Raw genomic sequence first — 11,270 nt, 5'->3', positions numbered from 1 at the left:
TTGCTCCTCTGGAAAGATTGTGGAGCTACAGTAGACAGTCAGCATTGTCGTTGACTTTGCAGCAATTCCTCGTACAAACCATGCATGTGGTGACAGTGGAAAGGAAAACATCCCTTTAAAACTATAGTTGGTAATCCTGTTCATAAACCCTTTTTGTCATACTGGGAAAACTGAAAGTAGTCAATACATTATGTATTCAGAAACAGGAGGTGCAGTGCTGTGGGAGCTGCAGGCCTGTAAAGGTCGCCAGTCTGTCGCAGAGAATCTGTCTATCTATCTATCTATCTATCTATCTATCTATATATATATATATATATATATATATATATATATATATATATATATATATATATATATATATATATATATATATATATATATTGTCGTGTTTTACCTTGCGGTGGCATGGAGGTGCGTGGATGTTCTGATGAAGAACACGACAAGGAATCTTCTTTAACTGAACTTTACTTGCTCCGGCAACAGGTGAGTTACAGACACAGCTGGCGGTTGATACACTGCGTTGTTTTGGCCTCTCGCTCTGGCACAGACAGCGTTTTAGCAGTGTCCATACAGCGAGCATTGAGTGCCTTTACAACTTAACAAAAGATAACAACTCTCGCGATAACCTCAGGTTATCTAGATGACTGTGCTGCATTTACTGACTTAACACTAGGCTCGGAGAAATCAAACAAAATACAAAAACATTCTTTTATGCTCATAACAGCTTAAACTGCCTTACACTACCCCCCCTTTTCAGGACTACTGAGTCCCTTCAGTATCAATAACATAAAGAAGTCTGATTCGGACTTATGTAACTCTGGTAAACGCAACAGAAATGACTGAAAAAACTTACACCATGGGGCAATAAAACAAACCAATCCCCTGGTTACTTTTAGTTTTAACATTTAAGTTTTAGCCAACAACCATAGCTCAGTATAACTTATAACTAATGTCTAAATCTCTCTGGTCGATTGACTATGCGACCACTTGATGTTTTAAAAGCCTTTTCTGAAGATTCTTCATCACCTTGTCTGCTTCCCGGCTGGTACACTGGACCTCTGGGTGGAACCGCATGACCTGAACCGTCAGACTGGCAAGACTCGCTTGGACCTTCAGACTGTGATGCTTTGTCCGGATCGTCTGGCAATGGTAGCACCGGCGCTAAAGGAGCATCCTCTGTATTTAGATGGAGATCTGGATCCTGGCACTGTTGCAGTATTTTACACCTTTGACGTGAAATCCAGACTGGTATCACATCACTGTTATAGGGCTTGAGCCTGTCATGATGCATTATTGTCCTGTGCTTGGGGCCTTGGATCTCATACAGTACAGGACCACGGTGTGCTGCAACAATCAGGGGACCCCTCCATAGCGCTTGAAGCTTTGGGCTTAGTCCTTTCTTTTTTGTGTCATCTTTGACAAACACTAGATCTCCAATATCGTAGGAATGTTCGTTTGCTCGAAGGTCATACACCTTTTTCTGTCGTTCTTGTGCAGTGCGAAGATGACTTCTTGCCAGGCTCTGTGCTTCCTTTAAGCTCTCTTCAAGTTTGTAGATATAATCTACAACTTCCATTGCATTAGATTTGAGTCTTGCAGCACCACACTGGATATCGTGTGGCTGGTGGACCTCCCTTCCAAGCATGAGTCTGTTTGGTGTGAATCCTGTTACCATGTGTTGTGAACTGCGGTAGGCTGCAGTCAGCAGAGGTAACTGTTCATCCCAGTTCTTTTGATTCCGGTCCACATAACATCGCAGCATCTGCAGCAAGGTCCTATTGAACCGTTCTACCTGCCCATTAGAGGAGGGATGGTAAGGTGTAGTTCTGGTCTTAGTTATTTGCAGGAGCCTACACACATTTCGAAACAGCGAACTTTCAAAATTACGGCCTTGATCCGTGTGTAGTTCTAGGGGGGCCCCAAACCTGGCAATGAAGTCGTAGACAAGTTTCTTTGCAGTCGTTTCCGCGCCTTGGTCAGGAATAGGAAAGGCTTCGACCCATCTTGTGAACTGGTCAATAATGACAAGAATGTATTTGTTGCCAGAGCTTGACACAGGGAATGGTCCAAGAATATCAAGGTGCAAACGATCTAGTGGTGCGCCGACCTGGTAACCTTGCAGTTTTGCTCTTTTCTTCGGTCCTGTAGATTTGCATGCACTGCAGTGTGGACACATTTTAACAAAAAGGTGAACATCTCCACCCATGCCATACCAATGATAACTTTGGCGCACGCGCTCCAGGGTTTTGGCTTCTCCCAGGTGACCAGAGTATGGAGGGTTATGGCATGACTGTATGACTTCTTTCTGCATAGTTGTTGGAACTAGTAACAGCAAAGTTGGGGGCTGGTTCCCAATTTTCTCCCAGGAGTAATAGAGGACTCCTTGTCTCAGTGTAACTTGGGGCCAACAACGCCAGAATTTTCTCACCGCAGGACTTTCAAGCATCACTTCGTCTCTGCTGGGGAGCGTCCCTGTTTCCTTCCATGTGTGAAGGGTGCCGAGGACAGGATCTGCTTTCTGGAGTATAGCCAGCTGCTCAGGACTAAGCGACTCTAGCCAGTTAACCGCTGGGTTCTCTGAGAAGGGTGCAGATGGCTGATCCTCCACTGACTGAGTACCATTGCAATTTATAAAGCTTTGAGGCTCTATGCAACGCACAGCCAGTGGCACAACATCATCCACATCTTCCTCAAATTTTTCCCACCGCTCATGAATCTTCTGGCAGTACTTGCACCCTTTGCATGGCAGATCTGCAGGATTTACCCCTGCTTGGTAACAGTCACATTTTTCCATATTTTCTTTTGGCAGCCTTGACATGGCATCTGCATTAGCGTGCTGCTTACCGGCTCGATGCTCAATGTGGAAGTTGTACTGGCTCAACTCCTCAAGCCAGCGAGCTAGCTGTCCTTCAGGGCACTTGAACCGAAAAAGCCAGGTGAGACTGCCATGGTCAGTCCGAAGTAGGAACTTTCTTCCTAGAAGATAGTGGCGGAACTGGCGTGTGAAACGCACAACAGCGAGTAATTCACGACGGGTGACACAGTACCTTTGTTGAGCTGGTGTAAGCTGACAGCTGGCATAGGCCAAAACTCTCTCTTCTCCCCACTGGACCTGTGACAGGACAGCACCGACACTGTTGTTGGAGGCATCAGTATCGAGAATAAACTTGCCTTCAGGACGGGGATATCCCAGCACAGGTGCGGTAGTCAGTCTCTCTTTGAGCTTAGTAAAAGCAGCCTGATGTTCCTCTGTCCATACAAACACAGTCCCCTTTTTGAGAAGATGATGAAGGGGGTTTGCCAGCTCTGCAAAACGTGGGACAAATTTGCGATAGTAGTTACATAGCCCCAGGAAAGCTTGTAACTCTTGCAGATTGTCAGGGGATTTCCACAGCTGTACATCTTTGACAAGAGCTGGATTCGGTCTGACTCCTTCTCCACTCACAATATGGCCGAGAAAGAGAACTTCTTCTTGAAGCAGGTGACATTTTGATGGCTTTAGCTTGAGCCCATGGCTCTGAAACCGTTGAAAAACCTGCTCGAGACGATCTAAGCTTTGGTCTACTCCGTTTCCAACGACAATGACATCATCCAGGTAAATGAGAAGGGTTTCCCATTGAAGGCCTCTAAGGACAAGCTCCATTGCCCTTTGAAATGTACTCGGAGCATTACAGAGTCCAAATGGCATTCTGGTGTATTCATAAAGGCCCCATTTGGTGATGAATGCCGTCTTTTCACGATCGTTATTGTCCACTGCAACCTGCCAGTAACCAGACTGAAGGTCAAGGGTAGAGAACATGGTAGCTCCACCGACAACATCAAGGCATTCTTCAATCTGGGGTAGCGGATAAGCATCCTTGATAGTCAAACTATTCAGACTGCGGTAATCTACACACCACCTTACTCCTCCATCTTTTTTGCGTACCAGGACCACTGGAGAAGCCCATTCAGAAACTGATGGCATGATTACTCCGGCTTCCAGCATAGCTTTAAGATGTGCTTCCTCTTCACCTTGAAATCCCAGAGGGGTTCTTCTGACAGGTTGGCGTACAGGCTTAGCAGACCCAGTGTCAATCTTGTGCGTCACAGCAGACATGTAACCAAGATCAGTCTCACTTTTAGCAAAGATGGACTGGTATGAGAGTAGTAGTTGAATAAACCGCTGTTGTTGTCCTTCAGTTAGAGCTTCACTTGAAGCAACAACCAAGCCTTGGAGGTGCTCGGGAATATCAGAGATTGTTGCTACTCTTCCTACCAGCAATGGTGATGCATTCTCTTTCACACAACTAGGCTCAGTGCTTTGCTCCGGTTCACGTGTGGGTTCAGGAAAAGCTTCAACAAGGACTCCAAGGCATGCTCCTTTTGGTAAAGCTGTTCTCTTGGTTGAAAAATTGCACACCCTGACTGGCACCTTTTTTTTCATTGTGACAACGACACTTGCAAGAGCCACATTTTCTGCAATGTCTGCAGGCTCTAGCACAGCTGTAACTTCCGGCTTTGGGTCCTCCACTTCCCCCCAAACAACACATTCAGATGAAGCTGGTATGATGATGGTTTCCCCAAGAGTCACTCTAGCTACACAGTAGTCTGAACCATTGTCACGCATAATTTTTGAGGGCACCTGTTCACTTCCAATAAAAACCTTTCCACGTGTATAGATGACAACATCATGGGCTTTCATCAGATCCAATCCTAGGAGAACAGAGTCTCTTATTGGAGCAACATGCACATCCCAGTTGAAAGACTTTGATCCGATTTGAAAGGTCACTGTGAGTCCATGTTTGGCTTTCATGCCATCTCCAACTCCTGCATTCAGTAGGTAGGTCTGGTGAAGGTCTACAGGTGCTGTTTTGTTCTCCAGGAGACTTTGGTATAGCTCTTCCGATATCACAGTTGTTTGAGCTCCAGTGTCTGCCACGGCTTGTGTTGAAATGCCATTTATGATCAGAGGAACTTGTAAACTCTCACCTCTCTTCTTGGTGCAGCCAATCTGCCGCCCTTGTAATTGGGGATCTGTGATAGGGGCTCCATCTGACTGCAGCATGTGGTCTGTAGGCTTTTCATTATGATTACATGCAGCCACAGGGCTGGGTGGCCTAACACAGTCTTTTCTGAAATGTCCTGTCTCTCCACATTTAAAACATGGGCCAGCTGCTCCACGATTTGGGCTTGGTGTTTGAGAGCGCCCTCTGGTGTTTTGCACCTGTTGATAACTTTGCTTTCTTTCTGGTACAAAGCTCTGGGCTGCTTTTGGCTGTTGGGCTCTTGTGTTGCCAGGCTGGAGACTTTCAACCTGCAGCTGTAGATTTCCAACCGTGTTAACAAGAGTCTTAACTTGTTCCATTAATGCAGCAAACTGGTCAGATGTAACATAGTGGGGGGTCTGGACCCTGCGGGACACTGTAGCAGTGTCTTCACACCTGTCTTCTTCGTCAACCCACGAGATGCGTCTTGCTCTGTTCTTTATCTCAGTGTCACGGCCTACAGTAGCTTTGAAGTTATGCTCATGGGCCTCCACCAACTTTTGGGCCTCAACAAGGGAACTTGGATCACGATTCATTACTTCATAGGCCACCTTTTGGTTTCGTAAGCCTTTGAGGAAAGCATCAGTTGCTAGCTGGTCCTGTAATTGGAGGTCTACTCCTGAATACGCAAGTGTGACAAGGCGTCTCACCTCCTCTGCGAACTCAGCTGATGTTTCTCGCCCTTGTCTGAGTTCTCCAAGCTTCCTCCTTATGGTGGTTGGGGGGTCTTTTTTTCCAAAGCGTTGAGCGAGTTGCTCCACGAGCAGAACATAATCTTCCCTTGTGCGTTCTGGTAATGAGCAGACGTACCGCACTGCAGCTCCTCTTAAACACTCATGTAGTCTGTCCACTCGCTCCACAGCACTCCACCCATACTTCCTGGCTTGACGTTCAAACGGCATCAAAAATGAGTCCCAATCCTCATTTCCATCAAACGTAGCTAATTTAGGCCTCTGGGGTTCTGGCAATGTATGGTAATGGGCTGCAGAAATATTTTGCCTCCTATCATCATGGTAAGCAGGTGTGTTTTGGGCTTCATGCTCAGAGTCTCTTATTTCCCTGCGTCTACTGTCAGGTTCAGAACCTATAGTCCGCCTTGACGGCCCTGTGCTTCGAGATCTTTGATTTATGACCTCCAGTTCAGCTGCGAAGGACACATTATCCCTTGGTCTAGTAGTCACATCAAAAGAGACACTTGGCTCAGGTGCATGCCTTTCTCTTGTCTGTGTTGGGATTATGTTTGTCCCCCCATTGGCAGTAATAAGTGATGGTGTGGGTTGTTGTGCAGCTGATTGTCCTGTAATGTGTGAAATGACAGGGGCCAGCATCATTTGCAGGTTTCTTGTTTGTTGATTTTGATTTTCCAAGAGAGCTTGTAACCATTTAGGAGCTGTTTCTGCCTCTCCCGGGGCTGATGTAGCGCCTTGCAATTCTTCTGTCATTTTTTATTTTATTTTTTTAAGGTCTTCTTGCACTTCCTGTTATGCTCTTATTGTGAAAGGACCGCACCGGAAGTTGTGCGCGGATGCGCTTCGGTAACTTCACTACTTATTTCTTCTGCCTTACAAGTCGTAGCGTAACTTGGCTTATTAGCTCAGAATGCCTCAGGATGTAGTTTTTTCTTTTTTTCTTTGGATTAACAGATAGAAGTTTTAAAATCTCACTTCTGACACCAGTTGTCGTGTTTTACCTTGCGGTGGCATGGAGGTGCGTGGATGTTCTGATGAAGAACACGACAAGGAATCTTCTTTAACTGAACTTTACTTGCTCCGGCAACAGGTGAGTTACAGACACAGCTGGCGGTCGATACACTGCGTTGTTTTGGCCTCTCGCTCTGGCACAGACAGCGTTTTAGCAGTGTCCATACAGCGAGCATTGAGTGCCTTTACAACTTAACAAAAGATAACAACTCTCGCGATAACCTCAGGTTATCTAGATGACTGTGCTGCATTTACTGACTTAACACTAGGCTCGGAGAAATCAAACAAAATACAAAAACATTCTTTTATGCTCATAACAGCTTAAACTGCCTTACAATATATATGTATGTGTGTGTGTGTGTGTGTGTGTGCCAAAAAAATACTATCTTAACAAAAAATTAAAGGTCCTCTCACCGCTATGCTGAACATCTTTCCCCCCAAAGGTTACATACACAAATGTTACTTTCGACCAGTAACGTTTGACCTAGTATTTTAACTTTTCAGTCCAAAAATATTTTACAGAACCCTCTTGATCAGATATGATTAGTCCTGTTTGGGATCTAAAACATGTTGTGTAACAAATAAGCAATAACAAATGGAATCTGTAAATGGGACAGTTCAAAAAAATTAAATCCCGTTAAGTTATTTCTCTTTTTAATCCCACATGGGACAGTTTTAATACAAAAATGTCGCCTCTTTTACGATTATGGCTCATTCGTGTGGAAAAATGTAAAACATATTAATGGTAAGAACACATGGAACACCTATATTCATATTAGGCCGTTCTGCAAAAAGATAGTGGTTAATTTCAGTTTCATATCACCGTCACTCCTGAGCGCAGACGTCACGATAGACACCCAGACCGCAGCAACAAAGCAACAGAGAAGTGAACCTTTGCCCCCAGAAAGTTGTCGCTATAGAGGGTTGAAGACATGGAGTGCGGGAGACGCAACGTTATTATTGCCGTTATCTTAGCAGTGCTTGTCGTGGTTGTCATCGCCATTACCCTGGGGGTGACTCTGAGTCCGAAAGGTTTTAAGGGCACGTTCATGAAGAGATGTCAGAAGTTCAATGGGTGAGTGTTGTTTCTGAGCGCGTGGCTGGAGTTCAGAATGTGCAGTTCTGCAGGTACACCCGGAAGCAACTTGAGACCTGGGCAAACTAAGTTGCACATTTTATTCCATAACATTCAACATGAACCACGAGTACGGAGGGTGAGCACGGATTTCTACCCGCTTTATTTAATTTTTTAACCTGCTGACACTTTGACGGGCTCCGTAGTAGAGCGATGACTGAAAATATTATTTAAGGCATGAGAAGTATCCGTGGATGCATGGCAGAGACATCTTGCATTTCACATTCGTGAAAAACCTGCTGCGACAGAAGCTCAAAGTAATTCAGATGTTTCTGCAGGATATCTTGTCTGAGCAGAACTGTGATCAACAGTGTTAAAAAAAAATCTCCATGCTCTTCCTGCAGGACTGCAACATGCAATGAAAATGTTCCCCATGTCAGAAAGCTATTTTTCTCTGCAACACTGACTGGAATTATCTATTGAATAAACAATGCTGGGGTGTTTTCTTTGTTATATATATATATATATATATATATATATATATATATATATATATATATATATATATATATATATATATATATACAAACATACAGAGGGACCTTTGAGAAAAGTTTTGATTTAACCAAGTGCAGAATATCCTCATTGAGCTAGTTGTGCTTTGGTTTACTTTCTTTTCTTTGCATACATTAAAGTAGGGCCTTAAGCCGATCCACGCATTGAATACACTCAGACTTTTCCTGTTTGATTCTGATTTAGCGTTTTTTGCCATTCTGATTCCAAACCTGAAGATCAGTAACACATAAAAAAATGAATAGTGTACTAAACCTGTACTAAAAATTAATAGTACAGTGCTGCGGCTTGTTTAACAGGGGATGTTGTTTTAAATCCAACAAAAAATGCTGGATAAATGTTAACTTGTTTTTTTGTTTATTTTTTGCATCAAAACACATGTCCCTAAAACAATATGCTGTTTGCTCAACTCAAAAATGTGCCTCAAAGTAAATGCTGTCAGTTGGTGCATTTAGGGGGGAAAAAACGGAAAATGTTCGTAATGAATATAATAAAACGGAAAAGAAAACTGATATTTCTGGAAATAGCCATCCGTAATCAAAGCCGTTCAAACGAATATTGATAATACAATGCTGAAGGTTATAAATCTTCTCTCAAATTCTCTGAAAACCCTCAAATTATATTCCCAGGATATTTAAAACAACAAATTCATCCAATACAACAGAAAATAAAATAAAAAGAATAACTGAATAATTGTGTCTTTTACAAACAAGACTTCTGTTCATTTAACAGGGTACCTACATGTTTATTATGCAAACAAACTAATTTTCTAGTCTTAATTTTCCAGACTTCTCAGTGCTTTGTGTTCATTTAAGATTAAAAATACCAATGTTTGCTATCAGTTTATGGCACATCATTCTAAGGCACTACACAGGAAATTTGTCCGAGTACAATTCACTGAAATTGAAGAAAATTGTTTTGAGAGGAACAGAATGTTATCCGTTTCCTACATTTCAGTAAATTTTACTCAGACAGATTTCCTGTGTAAAAGGTTAACCATTAATAATGTACAAATATTTTATATTTGGTACGTAACTGATGATGAAATAAATGGGTAATATTGAAGTTAACGGACTTGCTTCAGCTGGTGTTATTGCAGTGGCAAGAGAACATACAGATCTATGCTAAACTGTGCATTCCCACACATTACAACCACAAATTACAACGTGTTTTATTGGGAGAGTATGCAATACCAACACAAGGTCACACATAACTGTAAAGTAGAAGGAAAAAAAGAGTTTTTTTTATTCTATAAATAAAAATCTGTAAAGCATTATGTACACTCACCAGCCACTTTATTAGGTACATCTTGTTAATACCGGGTTGGACCCCTTTTGCCTTCAGAACTGCCTTAATCCTTCATGTCATAGATTCAACAACGTACTGGAAACATTCCTGAGAGAGTTTAGTCAATATTGACATGATAGCATCACACAAATACTGCAGATTTGTCGGTTTCCATGGTGCGAATCTCCCATTCCATCTGTCAAGTTGCCACAAATCGGTGGTGTGGGGAACTCGTCCATATTCCATGTAGACAGGGCGGTGGACAGGAAATATCTGGCCTCACGCTACTAGGTTGCCAAGCTTGTCTACTGAAAAAGAGTGGAGCCCTAGGAGGGAGGTGGTTAGCAGATCAGTTGTGTATTACTTGTCTAGCTAAAAAGGTCTCACAGGAACTCTAAGCAGGGTAATACTCGTTAGATTCAGAGGTCTTTAAAACCCTAGCTAGTCTGAGCTTTAACCCAAAATAGAGAAGGATGGAGGAGTGGGTTTAGTTCAATTCTGACAACAACAATACATATATTTAATTACAATTGGAATTCCAAGGGGAGACACGCACTTACAACTCTATCCTAAAGCCCCCATGTAGTAAAACAAGGAGTTTACCTTCCTGCGTCGGCTGCATGCGCGTGTCTGAAGAGCCACCCTGGGGCGCATGTAGTAATAGTCGGGCCCCTCACTGAGTAAGTGAATGAATGATGTCGGGGGGGGCATACACACTAATTTTTTATCTGTGCTTGTCTCCGCACTTGCCAGATGTTTCTAGGATAAACATCCCAAAACATTGTAAAGCTTTAAAACCATAAACCTTTGTTAAGCCTACCAACCATAAAACATCATGTGACTTTTACTTGCCCTAGTATCCCACAAGAAGGTTGGGTGTATTTATAGCCCGTTAGTGACCTTAGAGACTCCATACGGTGTGGACTCCAGGCCACAAAGTTTAACAATAGTAATTCAAACGTAGGTAACTTGTTAAGAATGGGAAACAGGCAGACCCAGTATTCAAACCAAACAAGCGAGGTATGAGAAAACACAGGATTTAATAAACAAATCTTGATAATACAGGGACAGGCAGGCTCAATGGTCAGTATGGCAGTCCAAAAACCGGTACACGAAAAGCAGTCCAAAAACAGGCAGAAGTACAGACCGGGGTAAGGCAAATTCAGATAATCTTTAGGCAGGTCCAGGTCGGAAAAACAGGTAAGCAGTCAGACAGGGCAGGAAAATCAGAATAAGGTATCAGGCTGGCTCAGAAGTCAAAAAGGCGGCAGTTGGGTTAACGTCAACAGGATTACAGAAGGGAATGCTGGACAAAAACTCACCAAAAGGCTCATTAATGATCTGGCAGAGAACTGAAGGCTGAGGCAGGACTAGTAGAGTGCACAGGTGAAACGGAGTGAAACTAATTACAAGAAGGCAGGTGGAACTAATCAGGGCAAGGGAGCTGACAGATTGCTGAGGGGAGACCAAACTGAACTGATAATGTGACAGGTGGAAACAGGTGACCTAAACAGTACAACACGTCTAAATCGAAACCAAACAAGAAAGAACCCAATAGCAGAAACTGAACTAATAAATCAGATAACATGAACCAAGACAAAACCCAAATCA

The sequence above is a fragment of the Fundulus heteroclitus genome, chromosome 21 (assembly GCF_011125445.2).
Source record: "Fundulus heteroclitus isolate FHET01 chromosome 21, MU-UCD_Fhet_4.1, whole genome shotgun sequence".
NCBI lineage: Eukaryota > Metazoa > Chordata > Actinopteri > Cyprinodontiformes > Fundulidae > Fundulus > Fundulus heteroclitus.
This window is presented reverse-complemented; position numbering follows the sequence as displayed.